General features: G+C 44.4%; 1 protein-coding gene across 3 annotated transcripts in view; it reads right to left on the reverse strand.

Annotated features, from left to right (window-relative positions):
- Window positions 1–27,690, reverse strand: part of LOC122534740 (solute carrier organic anion transporter family member 74D) — a 121,712-nt gene that overhangs the window by 73,594 nt on the left and 20,428 nt on the right. The window contains exons 1-2 of one of the 3 annotated variants that reach the window (XM_043665666.1): window positions 10,143–10,210; window positions 4,674–4,962 (exon numbers count right to left, since the gene is read on the reverse strand). The gene's annotated coding sequence lies outside the window, so the exon portion shown is untranslated. Of the gene's footprint in view, window positions 1–4,673; window positions 6,145–7,304; window positions 7,434–10,142; window positions 10,211–27,690 lie in introns of those variants that run through there. The other 2 variants (XM_043665667.1, XM_043665668.1) reach the window with 2 other exon arrangements.

Here is a 27,690-nt window from a genome sequence, read left to right on the forward strand (position 1 = left end):
TTAATCGACGAGCAGCGGTCTAAGTCCAAAAAATAGAAAAGACGAAGATTTATTGTGTAGAAATAGTAAGTTTCAAGAATACGTGTACATTTTGTTTTATGTTAATAAAAAAAAGAGATTACTTTAGAATTAATTTACTACTGAAAGAAACGTACATACATGTATTAAGTTTTGCTATTAATTACTATTTTTCCATCATTTCTTTGCAACAAAGATACGTTCCATTCTTCTGAATTTGTTACAAAATGTTACACGAATTTTCACTACACCCCCGATTAATTTGTCAATCAAGATTCACTCTTGTTTTCAACTCAAAACGTAGGACAAAAGTGCCACATAACTCTCAGCTAAGAACCCCTTTATTAAAATTTTGGCACACGCTTTAAAATTGATAGAATTCATGAAAATTGGCAGTGATCTTGAAAATTGAAAATCTCTTTACAACAACCCCTTGAAATTTGCTTTGCGATTCTTTCTCAACGTTTCATCGAACTTTAAATACCAATAAATGAATACAAAAATTCGAGAGATACAACATTTCGTCATTTAATCCAAACGCTTGCGTTCGTTATCGACTTTTTCTCTATTCCCTGGATACAATTTTCATACTTCATCGATGGTTCCAATGTTAAAAGAACCATTCATACAATCAGTACTCTTTCATTGTTTAAAACATGAAATGATCTCAGAAACGTTAAAATATCTGAAATTCTCCATGCATTTCATCTTTCGAGTGAATTTACATCGTATCGTAGCTGTTATCGAAATCGTGACTCGAAACATATCAAAAGGAAAAGAGCCAAGACCTGAACCTCGCGGTCTTTTCGGCGGATTCGAAACGATCGAGACATTTGTCTTGCACGTAAAAACGTGACTTTTTCTACCGTCTCGACTAACTAGTGTACACGCGGTGACGGAGAAACAGATTTGTTCTACAGACCTTTGCAGGAGCATCCTTGCGTTTCAAGATCAAGGGAAATACGCAACTGTCAGAACACCGTTGGTACACGTGACACACGAGACACGAGCTCGCAACTGCAACTTGCAACACGTTGCACTGTTGCAATGGAAAGTAAAGGAATTCGTAAATAAATAAACAAGGAGGGGAGGGAGAAGGGGACGCAGAGAAACAAAAGTAAAAGAGAAAAGGACGGAGCGTACGCGGAAGGCTTGCCAAAGTGGGACAGGGAGGATCGGTTTTTCTGGTTTTTTTACGGTCGAAAGTGAACGCGCGCGAGGCAAATCCGCCGCGCAGTTTTTGCGCGGTTTATTGCGATTTAAAGTCGATTTACGTGCGGCCACCGCGTCGTTCAGCTTTGATCATCGACAGTCAAAAAAAGTTAACGATCAATGATCGCGTGGAATCGGCCAGACTCATCTCCGGTTTCCCAGCTGCGAAACTTATGAAACACATACACATACATACACACACACACACATTCTGCGCAACTCTGCTTCTCGATTTTTGTAACTCCGTAATCGCTTTTCCTCTGGTACGCGCCTACGACAAAAACGCGCCGCCCGGATCAACCAATTGGTAAAAAAAGAAAAAGTGTTTCCACGTATAAATGAAGACAGTTTGACGCGTCGATTGGACCTGTTATCTGCCAGAAAACGAAAGGAGAGAGAGAGAGAGAGAGAGAGACAGACAGACAGACAGACAGAAAAAAAAATAAAAGATTTTCAAAGGAGAAAGAAAACAACTTCTCGAAGGAGGAAAAGATCGTAGAATCGTCGAGCGAGAGAGTGACGAGGGACTTGACTGAAGAAACAACAAACCCTAATGGAAGAAGGAAAATACCAGAAAGTTGGATTTCCCTTTCCTCCGTTATACCTGCGGGCACGGTATAATCCCGTCCTTTCTAAACACTGTTGTACGCGCGTACGATCGTCCGAGATTGCAAGGAGAGCGTAATTTTTTCATTTTCGCCCGATTATCCACCCGATGATTGATAATCGCACGACGACGAACGTACGAACGAAGGGAAACGAACGACTATCCATCGACTCATCGCGAATTTCAGATTCACGCGATGAATGTAACAGATAGCTAACGGTACTCGATCTTCTGCCGCCGGTTGACAGCGAACGTAGTGGCGACAAACCACGAAGAGCAACTCGCAGCGAAGAACGTGACTCAGATACGCTAGCACGCGAAAGTGGAAAGACTGGCGGTAGACGGTGGCAAATTTCACGCATGCACTTTCTCACCTGTTGCACGGGATGCATCATTGATGAGAAGCGTGATCTGTTTCATGGAGGACCCTCTTCTTTCTCGCGGGGTTTGTCTTGCTTAATTTCTGCTGACGAATACCTAACGCTCGGACGTACGACTTTTTTTCCCCAAATACAATAGAGTTTGAAATTTGATTAATTTTCGAACTTTTTCGAAATTTGATTAATTTCTCGATTAACGTGAAAGGATGGAAAAATGATTTTCAACTGATCCTAACTACACACACACGTGGTTGGACTTTTGTGGGCACTGAAAGCAAAAGTGGAACTTTCGGCGAACGGCGAACTAAACTGAGTAAAATATGAAACGTGCGTACATTTGCCGTATAAAATGTGAAATGTGTGTCGTTTAAAATATGAAGATAAAAATACGCAAACATAAAACTGTTCGAAACACACATGCAAACGTAAAATATTCAACGAAAGAACTCATTTTGTTCTGTTGTTTCAGTTTGTCTTGGAAAAAATGAATCCCTTCACTTTCGTTCGAATAAATCGGTACTTTAAACTTATACTAGAAAGAAAAGAAATGACCTAATCCACTTTCTCTCTCAACGTTTCGTATATAATTTTTATTTTTATAATTCAATCAGTTTTGCACGTAAGAGAGATAATACAAGTACACGCGATAAATTGTATTTATGCGTTTAAGGGTCAGATGATCGTCAACTGCTCGTCGTATCTAATGAAAGACATTAAACAACTTTCACTTGAACGAAAATTCGAGAGAAACCGTAGCTGAAATCGAAGTTCAAAAACTTCAAGCTACTTTCGAGTTGAGGCCTCGACTTTTAAAGTTTTTTTCTGTTAGGTCGAGGCCTCTTTAATTAACCATAATTTGTTTGCAATTGTAGGGCAAACAAATTACTCGCTCGCTGCGGCAGACCGTGTTGAAAACATTTAAAAATGCACGTTACCAAAATAATGTAGAAACTAAAGGAAACCTCGCTTTGTATCTTATCACTGACAAGCACGCAAACAATGTGTTCATTTGCATGTCACGTATTACATAAATATTACGACGAGCCCGGCCTGTGAGTGGAGAAGCAGACTAATCTCCGTCGTATCGCGTCGAACGAGTCCAGCCTTTTTCCCTCCGTAAAAGAACGTCATCTTTGCGCTCGAATCCCTCTGGGTTCCCTTTGGCCGCCATCTCAAAGCTTTTTACCGCGCGCGTAATCTCGCATTTCATCCCGCTCTCGTCTCCCCAGCTCCTTTATAACTTTACGCTTTATCGAAAAAGTGGAGAGAGAGAAAGAGAGAGAGAGAGAGAAGGCGGTCAAATCGAGAGAAATCAACTCGATCGTCCAACGAGTCCAACGCGTGTTCGACGAATTTCGAGCCGTTCGTGTACGAACGTTCTCCGCGCGAATTGCTCAGAGTGATCGAAAGTTGCCGATCGCTTCGAAATCAGACGTAGCTCGTTTATTTTTTTTTTTTTTTTTTTTTGCTTTTTTCTTTTTACGTGCGAACGCGTAAGAAAATTCCAAGCATTGCAAGTTGAAACGTCTTATCGATCGGCGAGAACGTCGGTGACCGAGTTTCGAAATAAATTTCGACCGCGTTTTCTTCGGTATATCCATTTTGTCAAGGATTCTCGCCGTTTTCGCGAGGCGTTATTAGCAATAGCGGACTGCGAAGAAATCGAAGGTGAACAAAAGTTACTTTTGAGATAATGCACCGGGAGGGGTGTCGTAATCGTGATTTCCCCCGGCGGAACGAAGAAAAAACCGTGAGGAAATCTTCGCGTTTTTGCGAAACGGTGAATCTCGTGTCGTGATTTGCCAGGCAAATAAAACATCGGCAAAACCGAACGTTTGTTGCAGGATAGGAAAACATGTTCGAACGTGTCTTTTGCAACAACGTGTTTTTGAAAACAACGCGAACGCTGCGCAAACTAGCTCACGGACGCCAATATTTATCTCCTCACTCTGGCACGTGTACGCCCCGTCTCGATCTTTTTATTGCACGAATCCCATATCCCTCACCGAGCAATCTTCAGTTCTTCGGAACGAAGACGAGAAAAAGAGAGAGAAACACAGAAAAACGAGAAACACTTGATCAAACACGTTGCCATTCTGAGAAACACTTGATCGACTCCAAAATAGACGCAATTGTCTCGGGGTAAAGGCGAACCTGTTGTAACTGGGAAATTCTGGAAAGTCTACCAGATACGATAATTATCCGAGAGCAGCTAACAGATGGTCCCTGTCCCGTGAAATCTAAGCCCTAATGGCACCCCTAATGGCAGAGTGGAGGGGGTACGAAGCAACGCAGCGTTTATCGCAAAGGGACGACGTGTGCCAGCGGAACGGCCACGAGTAAACTTACGCGTCCACGTAGAGACGTGTGTCAGCGTTCACGGTCACGGCACAGATACGTCGTAGGTCAAGAGATCGCGGCGAGCTTTTGCAAAAAGGTAAAAAGTCGAAACGTACCTGTCATACGCGCCGCTCTCTCGCTCCGTCTCTCGCTCTTCTCGTGCGGCCTCCTCTCTTTCACGCTCTTTCGCTCTCTTTCTCTCTCTCTGTCCCCCTGTTTGGTCAGGGCCATGCGTCATCGGCGCAGAATCGCTGCGCTTTGGAGGAACGTGAACGGAGCCGAAGAAAGAACGTGGCAGGGCCAACGCAGACAGCAGCAGCACCGAGAGCAGCACCGAGATATTTGGCGGTCTCGAAAATAGCAACAGCGTTGTCCTCTATGGTGTGTGCTCCTCTCCCTGGCCACCTCTCTCCCTCTTCTTCTTCTCCTTCTCCTTTTCCTTCTCCTCCTCCTCCTCCTCCTCCTCCTCCTCCTCCTCCTCCTCTTCTTCTTCTTCTTCTTCTTGGTCCGCGCGCCACTCGCAGCCTCGAACCGCCCGGTAACTCGCTCGGTCTCGCGTGCGTGCGCGCGCGCGCGCTCTTCACCAATTCGCACTTTTATATACCATGCGCTCGCCGCTTGTCACTTTGTGCGACCGCTTTCCGCTCTTCTCTCACTCGGTCACCAGCTGCGTGTATCTCCGGATGCAGCCAACACCACTCGCGACGCGATTACCACGTCGATATCGCGGCTATTCCACCGTCAGATAACCCCGAATGCGGACTCGTTTCTCCTCCCCTCTAAGTCTAGCCCTCGTGGTCTCTGACTCTGTCCCTTTTCTCACCTTGTCCCCAATTTGCCCGATTCGACCGGGGTCATCAATCCACCACCGATCCTCCCTCGAGAATCTTAGTGAAGCCTGCCAGAGTGTCCTAGCTGGCCGAACACTCGCAAACAGACTCTTTCATCTTCCGTCCTTTCGCTGTGTTTCCGTCTTCGCTTACTGTGAGAATGTCTTTTGCCTGCTAACTCCGATTCCCCGTGAGTACCGACATGTCTCTCTGAACAGCGGACGAACGCACGGACAATAGCGATCGAGGCTCGACTCGAACCGATTCACCTGTCGCCTCGGTGTCTCGGGTTATTTCGATCGTGAATCCTCGAGCGGCGCGGTTCGTTTAGTTTCGATCGGTGACCGGACGCGGGTCAACCTCTTGTGTGTACATTCGTTCCACTTTGCCCTCTCGCTCCCTTGTGCTCTCGCGTCCCCCCGGGTTCGCACGTGCATGCGCTGGCTCGAAACGCAGGTAACCTGCCCGAGAGCAGAACGAGAGAAAAACGGAGAGATGCTCGCGGCTCCGCGGTTCGCGCGCGACTGACCGAGGGCGAGAGTCGTTATTGGGAGCAGAGCGCCGGTGAAGTCTGTTCGCCTCGGTTGCCGCCTCCCTACCTCTCTCTCTCACTCTCCTCTCTCTCTCTTTCTCTCTCTCTCTCTCTCTCTCTCTCTGGCTCTCTCTCTCTCTCTCCACCCCCTGGCTGCCGCGTTCTGTCTTTTACTCGCGCGTTACACTCGGCTTCTCTTCACCCTTCCGCCGCCTCCGACGCCGCCGCCACCGCCGCCAGTCGCTCTTCCCTCTCTCTCTCCTTCCTATCCTTTTTCCCTATCTTTCCGACTTTCTCCTTCTTTCAACTTGCTTCGTCTCATTCCCTCTCTCTTTCTCTCTCCCTCTCTTGCTCCGATCTTCTCGCTTTCTCATATACTGATTCGCTCTCTCTTTCTCTCTCTCTCTCTCCACGGCACTCACTCTCTCGGCTCCCGTTCAACGCGGAGCAGGCGCGAAACGAACGAAACCGAAACTTAAGCTCGGCTGTCGCCTCCTTCGTCTCTTGTGTGCTGCTTGCTGCTGCTTGCTGCTACTGCTGTTCCTTGCTTCTCTCACTCTCTTTCTCTCTAACAAGCAAGTCTCCTCTTCATCGACGCTTTCTTTCCTTCTTTCCTCCTTTCTTACCTTTCTCTCTCCCCTCCCCGCTCCACCCCATACCACCGTGATTCTGTCGATCCTCGTCGGACGAAGAACACAACCAACTGGCCAAAGGAGAAGAGCTTGACGTCTCTCCACCGAACTACACAGGGCCCTGGCTGCCTCGTTCAACCCGAAGACACTGTCCGAAACTGGTTGGAGAGATGGCCCGCCACTCGTTTCGGCATCGTAATCAACTGGCCAGACTGCTGTTCCACACGGCCACCCATCCCCTCCGCGATCATCGTTCTCACCCTACTTACCCACCCCTCTTTCTGCGTTCCAGACGAATCTCGGACGAGGGAATGAGTCCCTGATGCGCGTTTACGCGGGCCCTTCGGACGATCGGGATCCGAATTCCTGGCAGCTGCTCGATCGCTTCGCTCGATCCTGCCCCCCCCCTCCCTCCCTCCCTCTTTTTCAATGGCTGCCAACGCCGCTGCGTTTTTGCCGCGGCCTCCTTAACTGTTTTGCCCCGTGGAAACGTATCGGTGCCCGAGTGTTTTAACGCAACGATACTCGACCAGTCTCTCTCTCTCTCTCTCTCTTTCTCTTTCTCTCTTTCTCTTTCTCTTTCCCGTATCGTACACAGAAACCAGCCGCGAAAAAAGCCGAGAATTCGAGTGAAAGTGCCGTGTGGTCGTATAATGCCGATCACAGCATCATAGCGTTAACGCTGATTGAAGTTCGCGTAATCGCTCGCTGTTCGCGCTCATCGCCGTGCGGCAAAATTATTCAAACACTTACCCGTGAATCTTCGATGCATCTGCGCGTGCATGATGGCGATGATCGTCGAACGTACGGGAATTCCTCGAATTTGCGGCGGATGAAAGTGACTCCCACTGGGGATCGTGCCTCGATTTTCGTTCGTTGTTTCTGAAAATCGAATCGAAAAGCAGAACGTCAGCGGCTGTGTAGTTTCTATTGTGCGCATTGTTGCGCACAAAGTTCTGATAGAAAGTGCAGGAAGGGAAAATGCCAGGCGACTTCCTAGGCACTTCGGATCAAATTACTTCCGATAGTACGGGAATGGAATTCAATTTCGCGTTTCGCGTTCCCAAACTGGCCTGTTCCGACTCGTAATCACCGATATCGTCCTTTGCGGTATTTTTCAGACCGCAAGAACCGCGCCGATTTCCGCGTAAATTCGAGTTTGGATTCCACTGCCGCGCCGGTTACGTAACATCCGCCGTAACGAGCGGCTCTTTCCCCGCGTCGGTGAAATAAGTTGAAATTAATTAAGATTACGCCCGACCCGTCCTCAACGGGTATCGATAAACGCTCGTTTTCGCGGAGAACTGGATCCTCGCGCGGTTTCCGAGAGCGGCCGGATCGTACACTCGAAAACTAATTGGAATTTTTAACACTGCCGTTAATTATTAATTAGAAATTCCACGACCGCGATTAAACCACCAGGATCAAAACAAACAGGTACGTGTACGATCGTGTTTCCACCACTGCAATGGATTTAATTTTATCAGAAGCACTCGTGTAACGTAGGTGATTACGACGGGATAGAGATCTGAAAGCTAATCAGTTGGATAGATTCGATAATTCGATAGTGTCACGAGAGCGGTCATTTGACAAGTGGAGCAGTTGTGCAGCATCGTTGAATCGTATGGTATCGAGGCGGAGTTGGAAACTGATTTTTTTTTTCAATTCTCGAAACATTCGCAACTTGAAAAGCGTTGATTTTACCCTGCTTGAGGAATTTCTTGTTTCGGGAACTGGGATCAACGCTATTGTATAAATTTTAATGTACTTTTTCTTTTCACCGACTATATAATACCGCTGACGATAGTGTAATGAGATATTTTCAAATCGTATAATGAGATGCTTTAAATCTAGAAACTGCGATCGAAAACGGCAGATTATACACGGATGATTTAATTAACGAAGCGGAAGAAGATTACCGTCACAACGAGAAGGAGAACAGAAACAGAAGGCTTCTCCGTGCGTTGAAAATACTGGTGAAAACGAGAACCGTACAAAGTTCAGAAACCGCCATTCCATCGATAATTGGCCAAGTGATCGTCTGAAGGATTAGAATTGGTCACTCTTACGTTTTCTCAAAGGATCTAGATCCTCGTAGAAGGTGCGACGTTGCAAATTTCAATAGAACATTTAATCCTACACTGCACGAAGCACAACAGTTTCCGTAATAAGTAACCATTTGTTAAATTGGAACCATCACTTAGACGAGGAAAAAACTCCCGTTAATTATCTTGAATTCAAATTAGTTTACCACCCACTACGACAGTGATTTCTTTCTCATTGATAACTTCGCATCAAGTTGTCGCTGATAATCTATCAGTTGACGCGAAATTAAACTCAAACGTGCAACAAAAGAAAAACGATATTTTTTTCAATGGATTCTTTAGATTTGGATATTTCGCGTCGTTTCAGAATTATCGATCGATCGCGCTTACACCGTTAAGAACAAAAGCCGATCACCGAGCGTTCGTGAAGCTTCTCGCACCGAATACTCGAGCTACGCACGAATCAAACGTTCCCCTCATTCACGTTGCAAATAATTCTTCAATTTATCCTAACGTTTGTACCTTCTCTCGAGAGTTTCGACTATCGAGAACCGCGGGAATTCTTTGGATTTCGAGTAACTGTATTAAATGTCAATCGTTGGCCGTTTTCTCGAAACCTTGATCGATCATACGGCTATGCGGTTTTAATCGTCGTACAATTAAGACCGGCGATTTACTTCGATCGCTATCTAAACGGATATTGTACCGGTACTTTTATCATGCTCGAATGAAACTGCTACTTCCACCGTGCACTCCCCTCGACGAATAGAAACGCGTTGCGTACAACATGATTTGAAATCGAGGTGAGCGCGATCCCCGCTTCAAATACATTATCTTTCCGATACATGCTGGCTCGATCTATCGAGACACTCGAACGCGTCGTTTCAATCGGCCAACACTCGGATAACACGCGAAACAAAGTATACACCCGTTATGGCGTTCGCGACTGCTTGAAATTGCATCGGGATGTTCCGTTCCCCGCGAGGAACTGGAAAATCGAGCAGGGAAAAAATGCTGCGAAGCGGGCGTGTTCTTTCTTTCACCCGAGAGAGAGAGAGAGAGAGAGAGACTTTTGCTCCTTCCCTACACCGTGACGATCGTAAATGATCCCTCGCTCTGCAGCATCCGCGGCGAGTTCCTTGCAAACGAACACATCACGCGCTTCGAGGCATGAATGGTCTCATTATAAGCCACGCGGATCGGAGTTTTCGGTCCGCGGAGAATTCTTTCGGGCATGCGCGCCGATTCCACCGTGCGAGAGGAGCAGGACCACGAAGAATGCTCTCCAAACGCAACCGATTTCATTTCATCGTTTTACTACGCTATCTATTGGTAATAAATTTACCGTTGAAATAATTATTAACAAAAAAAAAAAAAAAAAGAAGAAAATTCGTTTTTCATTCAAAGACTACCGTCGATGAAAACGACAACAACGACAAATGATAACACACACTCGGTTGGTGCTCGAACCGAGTCGAAATATTCGCAACAAAACGTGCACAACATCGCGAGCCTCTTTTTATCTCTGTTCCCCTCCCGCTTTCACTCCGCTCTCTCTCTCTCTCTCTCTCTCTCTCTCTCTCTCTCTCTCTCTCTCTCTCTCTCTCTCTCTCTCTCTGTCCCTCTCTTTCGTTCCTCCTGCGGATCCAAGCGCGATGGTTCGCGTGCCGATTGGCATTCAGCTCGTCTCGCCGCGGCAAAATGCGTTCGTACATGTATGTGTACGCGCATCCCGGCGCACGTAACGCCGGCAACATGCGTCGACGTAACACACGACGCGTAACATATACACGTTTCTGGGCTCGACACGGCGAGGCTCCGGCTCGATTCAACGCCCGGCAGCAGGTATGCGTCGCGACGCGACGCGACGCGACACGACACGACACGACACGACACGACACGACACGGGACGGGACGGGACGGGACGGGACGGGACGGGACGAGACGAGACGAGACGACGTGCGAGAACCCGACGGGTACCGTTATACGAACACCGTCGACAGAATCTTCTATAGACCGAGGAACGGAATACGCCGGATCGTGGATCCTAAGTCCTACTACAGTCCGACAGACACATCCAGTTGGACGACGGCAACTTTCGCTGCAACCGATTTTTCCCTACTGACGACCATCCCTTGCTTCAATTTTCGTGCATATTTTTTTTTTTTTTTTTCACTTCTCGCTGCTTTGTCAATTTAACCACTTGCGCCGGCAACTGATTGCGGACCATAACGAGCGACCAAAACCGTACACAACAATTCGTCGCTTTCTTTTTGAAACTCGTCGTTATGATATATCACTGGATAGAAATTATTGAGAGGTAATAAATTTATCATTCGTTATTTTGCCTGGGTTATATTTACGTATACTTAGAACTGAGCAAATATTGCAATTTTGGGACAAGAAATTCTCGACGTGCGTGGCACGTCATTCCAAAAAGATAGCACACTCTATACTTTTTTTGTATTGTGCGTGATTGTGAATTATGTATGAGAAATGGCAAAGAGTCATTTACCGATTTAGACGACCTCCGCTACTATTATTGTATTATGTATTTGAAACGGTATAATGATGCGAAGAGGTATTGGTTACTAAGGTAAGATAGGAATAAAATTTATTGCAGGGAGATTAAATAGTAAGGGAGATTAAGTATATTGGGATGATTGACGAAAAAAATTAACATATTAACGTGCGCGACACGAATTGCCGGAGATAAGACATTCAAAGATCGGCATGATATAACGCAATATATAGCCGAATATATAAAGTGTGTTATCTTTTAGAAAAATGATTTTCAGTGCTTGACATTACATTCCTATTATATCTTGAATTTCAATGCAACTTTCTCATTTAATACAAACGTAGATGAAATGATTTATCTTAAGCGAAAGTTGCAAATACATCCTTTAACATCAGATATTAATTAATGATATTAATCACAACTCAACTTTCAAGCAGTATATCGTTGGAATGCAGGATTCACGACACTTTGAACTTCGTTATTTAGTTTAAAATTAAGATTAGAGAACACTAAAATTATTATAACTTTAAACTTTAAACTTTTTTAAACTTGGCTGAAGTATCACCTGCGACATTTTTTATACGTCATAAATTTGGTGTATATTCAACGAAAAATTGTAATTTACAATTTTTACAATTATTAATATCATTAGTTGGCAAATCATTCCATGAAATATTCCTTCGATCGTTTTGTCTGTCAAATTAAATGCTTCTCTTTCACTGCTCTTTCTTTTAGTTATTTCATTATATAAACCTCTGTTATATTTATTATAAATATTATAAAATTATTCTATTATTTATAATAAAATTTGTTTCATTTCCAATAAATGTAAGTAAGTAAATATTCTAATAATATAATATCTATTTGTATCTAGCAATAAGCAGCGCATACATATTCCTTCACGAAACACACTAAAGCACGAAAAATATTATTAACACAAATTTCTAATTATTAAATCTACATCGCTTTTCCATTATCCTGCGCGAGATTCATTTGAAAAATTCAAATCAATTGCACTCCGATTGAGTATCATTCAAATTTTCCACATCGATAATCTCGTTGCTTGCGTATCCCTCAATGATCTCGCGAGACCGCGTGCAATCGTCGCCAATTACGATACAATTCAAATCAGAAAAATATTCCGAATATTCCCGCGCGGGGAAGGCGGGCCACGCTTTTAATGGTAGCCTAGCACGTGAATCCTATTAACATAAATGAAAGGGCTGCGATCTGCATTCCGTGGCGAATGGAGATTGACCTTCGTCAGGATAACGTGACCTTGATACCTTCTACAAGATTCGATATACGTGATATCTGCAGCAAGGGTAGTCACGTTCTCCGACGAGTGAAAGGGCTACGAGGCTGTCTACGTCATACGACCGTTTCGAGTGTTCGATCGATCGATCGATCGATCGACATTGAAAGAATCGGATCGACCCAATCTCTCAGATTCCGGGGAAAGAGCACGCCGGTTCAGCAGGTCCAATTCTTGCAAATGAGAATTTATGCAACGGGCAGAGCCAGGGGCCGGGAGAAACGTCTGCTAAAGATGGTAAGCAACAACACTGGTGGAATTAATGGCGGCTCCTCTGTATCAATTACACGCGGTATAATATACCAGGAAACGTTGAACAATTATTATTGTCTGGCCCACATATTGCAGCGAGCGGGCTGCAACATCTCGTCTGGTCGTCCACTTGCCTTCATTGCACTCGTCGAAGGCTCGCGATTTTTCTCGCTCGTTCGTCGTCGTTGTCGTCCGTACAACAAGAAGATACCCACTTCTCTCTTTCGCCATCGCGCGAATACTTTTGCACGAGCGTTCTCGTATATTTGAAGAACAACGTAACATCGTGTACACTCGAAAAATAGCAAAGTGCGACGACTTACGCTCTTGACAGACGGGTACATCGAACGCAGCTCTTTGCGAGCAAGCAAACTCTTTCTAATGTAAGTTATGCTGCTTATCGAGGCGCGAAGAAGCTACGTAGGCTACTGACGTCGCGGCCGAAGCTGGCCGAATACACAAGGGCGAAAAATACGCTGCCCTCTATTTAGGTTAGTTGAGTACACCACCATCGTACAAATGAATTTGTTTATCGATAGTGAGCGATATCGTAGACCTAGACGAACGTTCATTGGGCAAGTATGAAAGCGATTAAGCACACGCGACAGAGACAATTATGTTTGCGCATCCGACGACCCGTCAACCGCATGCACACCAACTATTTTTACGCTCGCGAAAATACTTTGGACTCGATAACATTTACGTATCATCATGCGCGCGCTATCGCTTCTATACCGTGGCCGTCTCTCCTTCTCTTCGTGTTTTGCAACACGTTGCGTTATATCCCACAAAACGTAGCCTGCTACGCTTATCGCCGCTGCAATACTCCAATTTAAACGATCGCCGATCATTCTGTCGGTCATCGAAGATCCGTGCCCTCTCTTTTCATCGTTATTAAAAGAAAAAAAAAAAAAGATACGATACCAACTGTATACGATTTTTCATAGTTCCAAGGTGTATGATTTCATCTTCGTTGCCAAAATTCTTCCGATAAAAACTAATAACGTTCGCTTCTTCGCAAAAAGCTTTCTCTAACTCGAGTAGTCCACGTCATAGAATTTACTACGATATATTCAAAAATCCTTCGGTCGCCCAATTAACAATCGTTTCTTTTCCTTTAGTATTTTAAAGATCGAGTGCTTCACGACTCGAGAAACGAGAAAGAGAAAAGGAGGAGAGAACGGGGAAAATAAATACGGGATTAAAAATAGCGAGGACGTATCGTGGCCAAAAGTATTCCGGACGTGTAAGCGGTATTTTCGTATCGAACTGTAACTCGAAATACGCGTACCGAGTGCCGATAACAGGGTTCAGATTCTTATCTGCGATAGTCACAGCAGCAGCAGCGCGTCGTTCGCCATGCTTGCGTCACTTTATCAACAATTCAAACGAACGCATTCGCTGCGCATAATTCGCATTCGCGGCCAGCCTAATGATTTTCAAATGAACGCGGGGCAAGATGCTCCCCCGTGATATTTGCGTATCCCAGATCGCATTCGCAGATGAATTCGCAAACGCCGGAATTACGAAAGAACGTCGAATCTTTAAGCTCTAAGAATCTTTAAACTCTCCTGTTGAAACTGTGACGCAACCGGAACAGTCTGTTCATCAAAGACGTGGAAATCATTTCTCTGAAAAAACTTCGGAACAGATCGAAGAAACGTTTCAAATACTGTCACGCACTCGATTGATAGTGTGTCCAGAGAAATGGTGTCCCCGTTCTTATCAAACACACTGTAATTAGCCGTCCAGAGTGTCATTGAATCATTTCATTCAACGTGTCTCCGATCGTTTGGTTGCGCAACACGAAGCGACAATTTTCAACGCGAGACCGAAATTCAACCGTGTTGCAAGGTGTTCGCCGGTGTTGACGAGACACACCAGCCATTGCTCGCCCCGTGCCGATTGCTGCCGGTCGCCAAGTCGGTGCGTTGAACCGAAGAGCGATCACGATGGATCGTCGTCAGCCAGATCGGTCAGGTTCCCAACGACTTCATTGGGAAACGAGACATCGTGGCCCAGATATCAAACGCGAGCGCGTCCTATCGATACTCCTCCCGTCCTGATGTGCCACCCAACTGGAATTCCGAAGAGTTTCGCGCCATTTTTCGAACCGGATAATCGCCAATCGGAATCGAACTGGCTGGCGTAACCTCGGCCAATCGATTCGAGAGGACACGCGGTAACGTGTCACCGAGTACACTCGATTCTCAACGCGATGTACGTTGTCTGGCAACGGTGACAACAAGCCGCAAGAGCAATCGGTGTGTTTGCTTCGAACGCAGGAAGGATAATCGAACGTGGACATTACGCGGGCTTAAATCAACAGGCTATCGATAGGACGAGGTCGAGAGTGCTAACCGAACGTGAATTCCGTTCGGTTCGGTTCGGTTCGGTTTGATTCGGTTCGATTCGATTCGAGCCCGACACGGTTCGTATATATTACGTACACGTCAACGACGCTGCTTATACCGTCTATTGGAAAATTAGATCCAATCTAACGCGGCCGGTCTCACGCTCGCGCGCAGACAGAAATTACGAAACGTATTCCATCTCGTGTAATCTCTAAACGGCACAATAGCGTCAGCCTGTGTACGTATGTATATGTGGAACGTTTGAGCCGAGGAACGAGGAAGAGCACTGACCCCTCTACGCGGAAGTGATTAAGCGTCCGTAACGTTTAATGGCACATATGGATTAACCCGATTAACTTATTCATCAGAGAGCAAACGAGGCTGATCGGAGAAGCGGAGCCGGCCCGTGGACTGTGATCAGATCGTTTGTTCGATCGGGTATCAACGCGGGAATCGACACTCTCCAACACTCTCTTTCATCGGCTTCGTTTCCCACTTGCCTCTTTCGATAAATCTTCCGTCGTCGTTGAAGCTTTAAAGCGTGCCGCGAGTAATCGACGAGACGGACGAAACGCTTTGTCGGAACGCGGTGTAAATTCGTAAATTCGTAAAGGGACCACAGTTGCCGCGATAGCTGCTAGACGCAGGATTCACACTGCGGACACTGTGGAATCGTCCTTAATTACCGCGACATAATTTGCGTTACTTGCACCGCTGATCTGAGAGCTCAATATATTTCGTTTGTCCCTTCTGAGAATGCAATTATGCCTGAATTAGTAAATTAGCCGTCGCTGGCGTTGTTAAAACTGGATTGGAATCTCTACCTTCCACTCGTTTCTCCGGCGACAATGTCACCCGCCCCGATTAATAACAGACAGGCCAGGCTGGTACATCTTTCGCCTTTTAACTTTTACAATTTCCGTTTGAATTAACTGGTTGATAAGAAACGTGCTGAAACTATACTTTGGCATTTTCTTTTTACGTATTGCCAGCGAAACTTCAAGAAAAAGGATTAAGGAACTGATATTTGATATTTGATTGTGGGCTAATAATATGTAAAACACGTTATTTCAGTCGTTCTGGTTACGATATAAGTAAAAGTATTGCTAATTGTACATATGTTAATTGTTACTCAAACTTGGAAAATGATTCGTTACTTATTTTCAAGTCTATCAATTAAATTCTCTGCCATTTACATTCATATGTAGCTAAATTACATACGAAATAAATATAATAAATATGTAGCAGAATTACAATTATTAATATATTTAGCTATGTATTTATTACATTTATTTTGTACATTTATACTTATAATGCAGGAATCTCGGACGAGCCCCCAATTTATAGGAATCCCGGCTTGAGATCCCAATTTGTAGGAATTTTGTTAAAGGATAGATGTTTATTTAAGGTTAAATAAAAGAAAATTTGTTTAGTGGAGATCATAAATGACGTTTCACACTATTTCCTTAATTGCTAAATTCGCTAGACTCCAACTCTCAACTCACTGTCTTCTCTCTTTCACGGCTCGCTCACTCTGCTCCCTCTGATGTCTCGACACTCCGTTCTCTTCGACTTCTCGATACTCACCCTGTGTCTTTCATCTGCCCAAAGATTTGTCATTCATCCATACATACACACAAACGCATCCATACCTTAGTGTCTTAAACGCTAGGCCTGAAGGACTCGCCATAAAACGATCCAAAGTCCCAGACCTAACTTCTCTACAGCTTATGGTATACCACTTAGGACATCTGGTTGCAATTGTTGGACACTGGGGAAAGTTTCCTTTCCCAGAATTACGGGCCCATCCCACAATAATTTAGCTATATATGTACATAAGTGACAGAGAATCTAATTAATAGAATGAACAATAAAAAAATGAATCCCTTTATGTGCAGTTCATTTTACACGCCAAACATTCGTATCAACCTATCCCACAGGAAGTCATTATAAGAAAATATCTCTAAAATATTTGGAATACTGTGAGCGAATGTTAACCAGGCTGCCAGTTCCTAGGCGTGGGAAGACTTCCTCGCCTATTTCGTAGAAGAGGCCACTCGAGATTAAGAACCATGGACCAATTCTAATGTTTATAACCGACGCCTGTAAACCGAGCTAGGATATCCGGACGAAGGGTGAACCGAGGAGGATACCCGAACTAGTGCACGAAGCCAGGCGACATTCGATTGGCAGAACGTCGCCGAGATCGCATCGTCGGGGAGTCAGTCTTCAGCTTAGCAAGAAAATATACGCTTTGTTATAAACGAGAATTACATTGTAAAATTATTGCCTACAATACATAAACGAAATACAACAGAATTGTGTAATTACTTTATCACCAAATAACTCAACAATGAAAAGTATAATTCGCCATATAACGTTTTATATAACCAGATTGAGATAATATTTAATTTTTTTTAAAAAATTTCCTTCTATCGCAGTAAACAGTTAAACGATAAATTTCACACATCCCTCCCTGATCAAATTATCCAAGTAATTTATTTGGATATTCGCTTGCTGTGCTCGGTTTCTCCTAAATGCACGCAAATGCTGCATCCACGATTCTATTATCACGAAACACTTCATTCAGGAAATTTTACGGAAAATGCCAGAATTCATCGTGAAATCGCGTCCGTTCTCTGCAAATTGTAATCCTCCCTGTCCGAGGTAGAGAAACGCGTTACGTTCGTGTTGAATTTAACTTTAACCACTTGCGCTGGCAACTGGTTCGCGGACCATAACGAGCGACTGAACCGCATACAATAATTTGTCGCTTTTTTTTTTTTCCTACTAAACTCGTCCGTATGATATCACTGGATAGAAACTGTTAAGAAGCAATCAACTTATCATTTGTTGTTGCCTGGGTTGCATTTAAATACACATGAAACTGAGAAAATGTTGCAAATTGGGACAAAAAATTCTCGACTCACATGATTTCAACGTAAGAAATTAATTCGACACATTGAAACGTGCATCCTGCCGGCTATCATTTAAATGTATGGAAGTTGGCCGCTACGCGTATCAGCGGCCGCCTGGACGTTTCGCAGACACCGAGACAGATTGAATAGACAAATTCGATCGACCCCGTTTCGAAACGCAGCCCCGCTGCTGTTTTTACCATGCTCGGCGCTGCGTCGCGCCCGTTGTGTGAAATCATCGTCGTCGATCGAGCGAGAAAAATCGAAATTCAATCTTATGCCGATAGTCCGTGTGGTTAGGCAACGGCGTCTGGTGCGATTTGCAAAGGCAGAACGAGACCCAGATAGCTGCTGCTTTCGCTTATAGGCTGAGCCAAAATTGATTTAAGACCCGACGAAAGGAAAAAAAAGAAAGAGAAAAACGTCGGTGTAAAAAGTTGGAGTTTGAACTCCGCTAGAATGAAATGGCGTGAATTAGGCGCTTGGCGTTCAATTTCGCATTCTAACGAGTATGTGTGTGTGTGTATACTGCCGATAGCAGGGAGTCGACTTGCCAGAGGTTCGAGTACCTTCGACGAAGAGGCACAAGTGGAAAGTGCGAAAACAACTTGACGAAAGAGCGAAAGAGGCGAGGGAATCTTGGAAGAACAAAAGCCGTTAACGAATCGTTAGGTGACGAATTTTGTGACACGGCCTGTAGCGTGACGCGGTCGGCCGCCTGTTTTCGCCTTGTTTTCGAATTTCTCGGTCGGTCGAACTCGCTGAATTATTGATGAGCCCGATTGGCTATGCCTCAACGTAAGGAATTCAGATATTATTCGCTTGGAGCTGTGGCCGTAGAGAAAGAGAGTGACAGAGAGAGAGAGAGAGAGAGAGCCACGAGGAGATCTCAACGTCAACATCGTCCATCTTGACCAAAGTCCGAAGCGAGGACTGCTGATTTCCGGACGAGATAAAGCGGCCTTGGCCAGTGACAGAAAATGCGGGAAACGAACAGCGTCTTACGGGGGATTTCGGATGGAATCTTAATCGGCCGAGTGTATTTTGAGCGGAGCGCCGAAAGGCGAACACGCTAGGAAGCTCCGGGAATGCTGTTTAACCTCTGACACGACATGGAAAGGGCGGTCGGAGATCTGACGCGGTCGATAACGACACGAATAAACTGACGATACTCGGAATTAAATATCAAACGGCAGAATAGAAACGTAACGGATCGCTATCTGTATAAATTGCCATTTCTACATGTGTGTAATTGCGATTCGTATCTATGTATAAAAAGAAGAGAACGAAAAAAGGACAAGCATGCTCGAACAAAGAACGAGTCCCCGACCGCCGCCGTTCTTCATGGCGGAATAAAGGTTTCCAGAGATGGGGAGCATCCCCAGCGAGGCACATCGATCACGATGCCCAGCGAGGAACAAGATCGGGCCGATTCCTAGTCCTCCGGACTGGTCCTCCAGTGTCTAGCGTTCCGTGGAAAGATGTTAGAGGCTGCTGGTGTGTGCCCAGGCCACCCCTCTGGCAGGAAGAGCAAAGGAGAGAAACAAGACGAAAAGGAAGAACGAAAAGAAGACTGGCTGGGGAGGGCGAGGGAGACCGGGGACAGCGGAACGCGAAGAGGAGGAAGGATATAGGCGTGTATATAGAAAAGCGGTGTTGCGCCGTGGATAGAGCGACAGTCGACCTTGTCTCGTGACGTCACCGACCGTCTAGACGAGATCCACCGCTTTCAATGTCCCCCATTCTCCCCCATTCTTGGATTAAATTCGAGAACTAAAAAACTCAAAACGAGCCACGACGTCGGGCAACCCGATCCACCCGTTCACTGGATTCCCCGCATTAATTTCGACGACCTCGCTTCTGCTGCTGCTGCTTGCAGTGTTGCTCTCGCCCTCGCCCTAGACCCTCGCCCTTTTGCGTCGTGCGTGTACACGCTTTGCGTACACCTTCTTCGACCTTATCCTACTACGTCGCAGCGTCACGTTGCTCCACTGCCACGTTAAACGCCACTAGTACTACGTCCTTGTCCTACCGTCTTCTGGCAGATGCAGACTACCTCTTGCTTGTTGCTCGACCCTTTTCAGCCTCGCCCTTCGCTCTCTCTCTCTCTCTCTCTCTCTCTCTCTCTCTCTCTCTTTCCGCTCCCACTGTTTTCTCTTCGACAATATCGACGAACATCGAATCGCTGCCTTGCTCTTTCCATTTCCGACGCTTGTTGTTTTATTTTAACCACTTGCAACCGCTGGCAACTGATTGCGGACCATAACGAGCGACACCAAACCGTACACAATAATTCGTCGCTTTCTTTTTGAACTCGTCGGTATGATATCACTTATTGAGAAGTAATAAATTTAATCATTTGTTTCGCCTGGGTTATACTTAAATATACATAGAACTTCGAGGAAATATTGCAATTTTGGGACAAAAAATTCTTGACGTGCGTGTCACGTCATTCCAGCGAAAGAGGTTAATAACAAAGATGACAGATCATCGGAAATTTTGTTCGATTTGATCTTTATTGAAACACGTAGGGCAGAAAGAAAGAAGGGGAAGTGTGATTCGAAACTTATGAACGGCGGCGTGCGTAACGAAAGCAGGTGTATGTGTGTGTGTGTGTGTCGCGAGGTAAGAAAAGGGTGGCACTCGAATACCCTCGTGAAAGAGGGAAGACGTTTGAAGATCCCTGTTGCCAACGGTTGCAGCAGGACAAGCCGAATCCCTCCTTCGCCGCGTGTGCTTTCGTCGCCGAGGTTAAAGTGCCGATCGATGTACGCACTCGTCGACCACACCCGTCGATGTTCCTCCTTTGGCTGGCTTGCCGAACTTCGAGGAATCGATACTTGTATCGCGTCATTGAATATCGAATGGGCACGCGGCTATGCTCGGGGAATATTACGAGAGGACGGGCACCGGGAACGAAACTCATCTAAACGCGATTAACAACCAGTTTGCCTATCCCTTTGACCGCGTTTTTTTTTTTTTTATTTTCTGGATAATTTCGTTTCCTATTAGAAACGTCGGCGGACGATAATGAATCACGCCGTCTCTATCGGGAACGACAACCCCGCGACGAATTGCTTTTAAACGAGGTTGGATTTAGAAATGCGACGTTCGTCACATCGTCGGACGTCGGAACAATGATCGCCTAGTAAACTCGACTTTCTCGTTAATAAATTAACGTGAATTTAAACGACGGGTGTCGTGTTGCACGCGCGTCGCCTCTCGATAGGCGTGGTACATACTTGCTCTGAATACGACATATATATTTTTTTTATTTTTTTATTTTTTTTTTCGACATTAATACACAGCTTTCCTTCTACCGATCAATGGCTTACGCAACGGCCGATACGATTGCGGAATTGATTATTAACATAAAAGTGCATTGAACTAGGAAACAGTAAGAAAAACGACGTACCTCCCCCCCCCCCCTCCTTCGTATCCCGATCAACGATCAACGTGCAAACCCGCGCTCGTGCCTTGCTAACGAAATGTAAATAATTCGCCGCGATCTTTCGAGCCGAGCCGAGTGTACCGTTTCGAACGAGAACAGAGGCGTTCTGAAAACGTGTGCGTTGCATCACGTACGAAATGCGTCTCGTCAATTGGTTTTAAATCTCACGACGTGGTTTGCCCTTCGGGCTCCTCCAGCGGAGGTCACGGTTAAGGTCTGGCCTGCAGTGTCACACCATTTCGGATGGCCGTGTAGGTCACTACGTTTTAAACGAGCCAATCACGTGCTCCAACGCGTTCAATTTTATGCACCGGAGTGTCATCGACGTGACATCCTTGAAGCGTTGTTAATCTTTGCTCGCCCAATGATATTCCACTCCGATTTCCCTAGCAAATTATAGACGGATGCATTTCTCGTTGTTCTTCACTTCTTGCAATAATTAATTAATCAACGCTTTTTACATTTAGCTAATGTAAGAATGTAATATAAAATTTAGCTAATGTAAGAATATAATATAAAATTTTAGAATTTGTATTCCGTATATATCGTAGCTTAACTTCTGTAAAATGTACTGTAAAAAATGGAAATGTCACATGCTCTTTGTGCTCTGTAATAACAGTAATTTTCTTTAATTTTTTTTTAGTTTTGTATCTGTGGCGCAAGTGTCAAATATTATTAGTCATCGGTACGTTATTAAATCAATGCTTCTTCTATCTTTCATGAATAACGCCCTTGAATCACTAAAGTAGATCAATTTAATTTGTAGCAAGAGTTAATTTGCGTATTGGCTCTCTCTAATTTTTTCTCGTATCGAAGGATTTTTCTCTTGTGCGAGCAAACAATTAAATTAAATTACTTATTTCCCACTGCATCGAACAATTTTGGCAACGTATCGAGAGACAGACTGATCGGTGCATCAGTACCCGTCGTGCCGGGTAGATGGAAGAAAAAGTACGGCCGACTGAAAGCCTTGATTTTAACAGAAGGCCAGACAGAAAGGAGGCTCGTCCGCGTAGTTGCAGCCGCATCGGGCTCCGGGCACGAAGTTTATTCGTCGATCTGCTCCAGCAAGGGTCGCGGTTAAGGTCTTGCCGGCAGTGTCAGATTATTTTGGACGGGCATGTAGGTCAGCGTGAGCAGCCAGTGCTGACGATGTGGCTCGCGAGATCTCGTCTGGCCCGTGGCTCTCGCGTATTAGCAGTCCAGATTGAAACACAATCGATTTAATGAAGCGGATCGTCCCGCCGCGACGAGGGCCAAGGGCGAATCTCTTTAAAAGTCTGATTCACCTGTTTGTTCTGACCTCTCTTACTCTCGGCCGTGACGTCCACCACCGAGAGAGGAGCAGTCCTGACCCGCGCGAACGCGAAAGAAAGTTACGAGACGAAGAGGAGGGCCAATCATCGACGATTGATATAAACTGATTCAATGGTCTGCCCTCGCCTAGGTGTAGCTTTCAGCCTGCGATTAAGTTTCGTCGTCGAGAGAATGAAGAGTACATTTGAAGAGCGACACAATTACATTACACAAAATATTCCATCGAAGTTACGGAGGATTATCGGCTAAATCGAAGCCGATTGTAACAGGTCGAGGCAAACACGATTTCTCCATTGTTTCACGCGTTTAATCTCTTGCGCTGGAATGACGTGCCACACACGTCGAGAGTTTTTCTTTTTTTGTCCCAAAATTACAATATTTTCTTAGTTTTAAGTATATTTGAGTAAAACAAAATAGGCAAAACAAATAATAAATGTATTACTTCTCAATAATTTCTATCCAGTGATATCGTGCCCCGACGAGTTCAAAAGAAAGCGACGAATTATCGGTCGCTCGTTATGGTCCGCAATCAGTTGCCAGCGCAAGCGGTTAACGGAAAGGAACGTTACTCGCGTTCTTTGCGGCGAAACCAAACATTTGAATGAATCGTTGACCCAGTTGTAAGTAAAATTATTAAATGTACAAATACTATAATAAAAGTTAATAAACGGTAAAATGAAATGAAATGAAGACAATCAATTTAAAGTTGAATCATTAATTGAGAATCCTCCTCGAATTCATTCAACAGCTATTCGTTCAATAACGGTGGTAATAAATTTGTAATAACTATTGCTCCTCAAAAAGACATCTGACCTCGTTACATAAAGTGTCTCCTCTAAACGCGGCGTCCCGATTCCATTCTCCGCAGCGATCTCGGCCTTACGAAATCGGCAGAGAAGCTTGTCCAGTGCTCGTTGATAATTCACGAATCGACAAAACACCATCGGGCGTCATCGTTTCGCGGAATGCCGCGATTGCGGCCGAAGGCTTTGCAAAACCTGACCTTTGATCGTGCCACGATAAAGAGTAAGTTCCACTAAACCGCGTCGAGAAAGAAAACGAGAAAAGATCTCGTGGCCGAAGCGTTGCCGACGCATGCGAACAACTACACGCGTGTTTCACCTAACTTCTGATCATCCGACGATCGAAAAAATAATTGATCCGTCGATTCATCGTAAAGTTGTCTCAACGCGAGATGACTCAAGCTTAACCGAGAGAAGATCGAAGAATATTACGACGAACATTGATTTAATAATAACAATAATCGAGACTCCCTCGTTCTCCTTCCCCCTTTGCGATTTTTAGACACGCTCTCGACGAGTTTCTTAAAAATAGCCGTCTCTTTCTCTCTCTTTCTCTTTCTCTAGCAAAAATATACGTATATATACGAGCACTTTTACCAGCACAGGCGCTTGCTATCGCCGCCGCTACGTTGTTATGCTAAACGATTTATACGTCGGTGATTTATGGGCCGCAATATATAACGTACTGATGCGGCATTACTTGTCAGATTAACGGGATATTTCGCGCGGATTTACTCGTAACCCTTTTTTCCTCTCTCTCTCTCTCTCTTTCTCTCTCCGCTGGCGCGGCGGATAGAAACACACCGCCAACTATGTAGTAAAATAGCATGGGGCACGAATTACCGCCCTAGCCCCGAAGAACTAACCCGCAGCGACAGACCATAAAGGCTGAGTTTCGAAAAACGTGGAAAGGGGGGAACGATTTTACGACCGCGTTTGGCCAAAAGTGAAATTCTCGGCGGGATTTATTGCTCGTTGCGTAACCAAGGCACGTCGTTAACGCGCTATTAAAAACACGCAAGTTAATAGATAAAAAAAAATAAAAAAATAAAAAAAGATAGAGAAAGGGAAGAAAGAAAGGAAAAGGCATGATAACACGAATAATACGAATATACGACGATAATAATGATAAATACTTGGCGTCCCGCCGTTTATACGCAGAAAGGGGCAGGCAGAGAAATTGATTTCTCGATCTTGCGGATCTATTTAAAGAGCACGACGAATATACCAAAAACCAACTCGACCAGTTAATTCTTGACCCAGTCCCAGACCCGTTTGCATATTTCATTCCCAGAAGCGAGTCGCAAATCAACAGGCGCGGGGAGGAAAAAAAAAAAAAAAAAAAAAAAAAGAGAAGATCACGAGGCGAGACAGCGACGATCCCCTTTTCGTCCCCCGGTGGTAACGCGGACAAATGGCGCCGATACAGAGTCACCCGGCACACGAATACGAATCCCAAGAAGCTCCACCTCGCGAGAAGCTATGAGGCTGGAATACGCGAGAGAAGTAACCAACTATTAGTAACCCAGGCTTTAGTATTCTCGTGCTGTTGTCTCGTACGACACTTCCTCATTCCAGAGTTGAGCTATTGTGAAGCTCCCTCTCTCTCTCTTTCTCTCTCTCTCTCTCTCTCTCTCCGCCCCCGCTACGCAACGCTTCCCTTTCTCGTTTACTCTTTCTTCTTTCTCTTCTACCCCCATCTGATTCTTCTTTCTCTTCTTCTTCCATTCACAGTCGAATGTGCGTTTACGTACATACGAGGGCTGTGCCAAAAGTATCCACGTATATATTCTACCTTCTTCGTAATTTTCCACCTTTCGTCTCCGTTACTTTTGTCTAATTCCCACAATCCCATTCGCACTTGCACGAGGCTCGTAGAATCCTACCAGGAGTGCGAATCGCGTGGAAAAAGTCGCGATTTCGAATGATGATCGAACGAATCACCGGCTGCGTCTGCAGCCTCTGTAGTTCCTTCTTCTTGCAGAGACAAGACAAGACGAGACGAGACGAGACGAGACGAGACGATTTTTCATCTTCGCAGCCGGCGACCGTTCACTCTAACTTCTTAGCTAAGCAAATACCAAGGTTGCCTTACCGAGTAGCGGTCCCGTTAATCTTAAAAACACAATTCATTCCTCGCTAAAAACACCAACGGAAAGCAAACCGTGGGCAAGAAGTTCCAGGAAAATGAATCTAGGAATCGAAACCGATTTACGACCGGTCTTTTCGTCTTTCCTGCCGCGAAACTGCCAACGACAGTGACGGGGGGAAAACCTGTCGCGTTCACGGCAATGCAAAACGACAGGCGCGATCGAAGGACAGAAGGCTGATAATTCTACAAACTCGAGATGCGTACTTATTACTCACGTTCTTTCCTCCTTTCTTCTACAAGTAGACTACGGATTTTTATGCAAATCCGTGGTCTTTTTTTTTTTTAAGAAATGTACAGTGGGTGTAGAAAGTATTCGTACACTCGATGAAGTGTTGTCGATACTTTGAACATATAATTTTGTGGGAAAAACATCGCGCGAGAGAAGGGGACTTCAATTTTCAAGAATTTTATGCAAATCCGTGGTCTTTTTTTTTTTTAGAAATGTACAGTGGGTGTAGAAAGTATTCGTACACTCGATGAAGTGTTGTCGATACTTTGAACATATAATTTTGTGGGAAAAACATCGCGCGACAGAAGGGGACTTCAATTTTCAAGTCGAAAGAAACTTCTCATATTTCCATAAAAATATTCGAGTTTGCAAAAATTCCTGGAGAGAAAATGTACTTTTATCTAGCTCGCGACGATCAAAACTATCATGAAAACGATTTTTTAAAAACATTTCTGACAACATAAACTCAATATTAACTCAATATTATAAAAAGTTGAGACTTTACATTTTAAAATGAACCCAACTAGATCATTGTACGATCCTTTTTCTTACAAAGTTACAGCAGTTTAAAATGTCGATTCTTTGGAACTTTGTATTCTCTAAATTTCTAAATACATAAAATACATAAATACATAAAAAAAATCTTGCTCATCCAGGCACAAATTTTCATAATAAAAGTCCCAAATTTCATTATTCAATAAAAATATATACAAACAAGATTATCTCAGTTGTTGAGCATGTGAAACAAATCCTTCAGTTTTGCTTTAATTTGTAAAAAGTAGATTAAAAAGTATCCCGCCATACGCATATTGAAAAGATAGGATACTTTTGACCTCGCCACACTCCAAGGAATTAATGGGTTAAACCTTTTAACGCTGAATGGAAATTGCGAACAAAATACCGCTAATAAACTGCCACCTTTTTTCTTAGTTTTAATATATTCTAAAAGCTTGATTGCGTAATGCTTCTGAAAATGAAACGGGAGGATACGTCAACGAACGAAAATAGTTGACGCGAGCAGCGTGCCACGAGTCAACTAAAGGAAAGGGTTGTCTCCCTCGTTTATTATTCACGTTATGTAACTGAATTAAGAAAATTGACCAGCCATGGTACTAAATACGTAACACAACGTTTAAGAATTCTTTAGTACCTTCGGGATGATCGACGATATTTTTTTCTTTTCTTTTTTCTTCTTCAAAATATCCTCCTCTACTTCGAAAGTTGAGAAATAAAAATTTATCAACGACTTTTTCTGCCCTCCTACGACTCTTTTTATCGTCGATGACGGAAGTCGACCCACTTTTAACGAAGAGAAAAAAAAAAAGAAAAAAAGTGGACAGGACACGCTCGCCACGCGTGTGACGAAGTCACCGAGGAAAAGTCGGAATGCTACATTGTGATAACGATTGACGGCCGGTGTGATACGATCTCGAAATCGAACGTTATTATACGATGCTAATTTCACAGCGAATAAATGGTAGCTTTAACGCGGAATATCGAAACCTGTTGCAGTACAAGAAATTGTTAATCGCGCCAAGCAGGAAATCGAAAGTAATATTCGTCAGATGTTAGTACGATAAGATTCGTAGCTCGAAAAAAAACTCGGAGAATGAGAGAAAAAAAAAGAAAAATAAATATGATTTCTACTCTAGCAGAAATTCTACTTACTTCCCTTGTAAGCTATTCTACTTCGACTTTGTAGTTGTAACTAAAATTCGCGATTTAATTTTTGATCGTTCAGATAGAGTAAATTGTTGGGTCAGGAAAACTCCTATGCTATGT

The sequence above is a fragment of the Frieseomelitta varia genome, unplaced genomic scaffold, assembly GCF_011392965.1.
Source record: "Frieseomelitta varia isolate USP_RPSP 00005682 unplaced genomic scaffold, Fvar_1.2 scaffold_636, whole genome shotgun sequence".
Classification (NCBI taxonomy): Eukaryota; Metazoa; Arthropoda; class Insecta; order Hymenoptera; family Apidae; genus Frieseomelitta; species Frieseomelitta varia.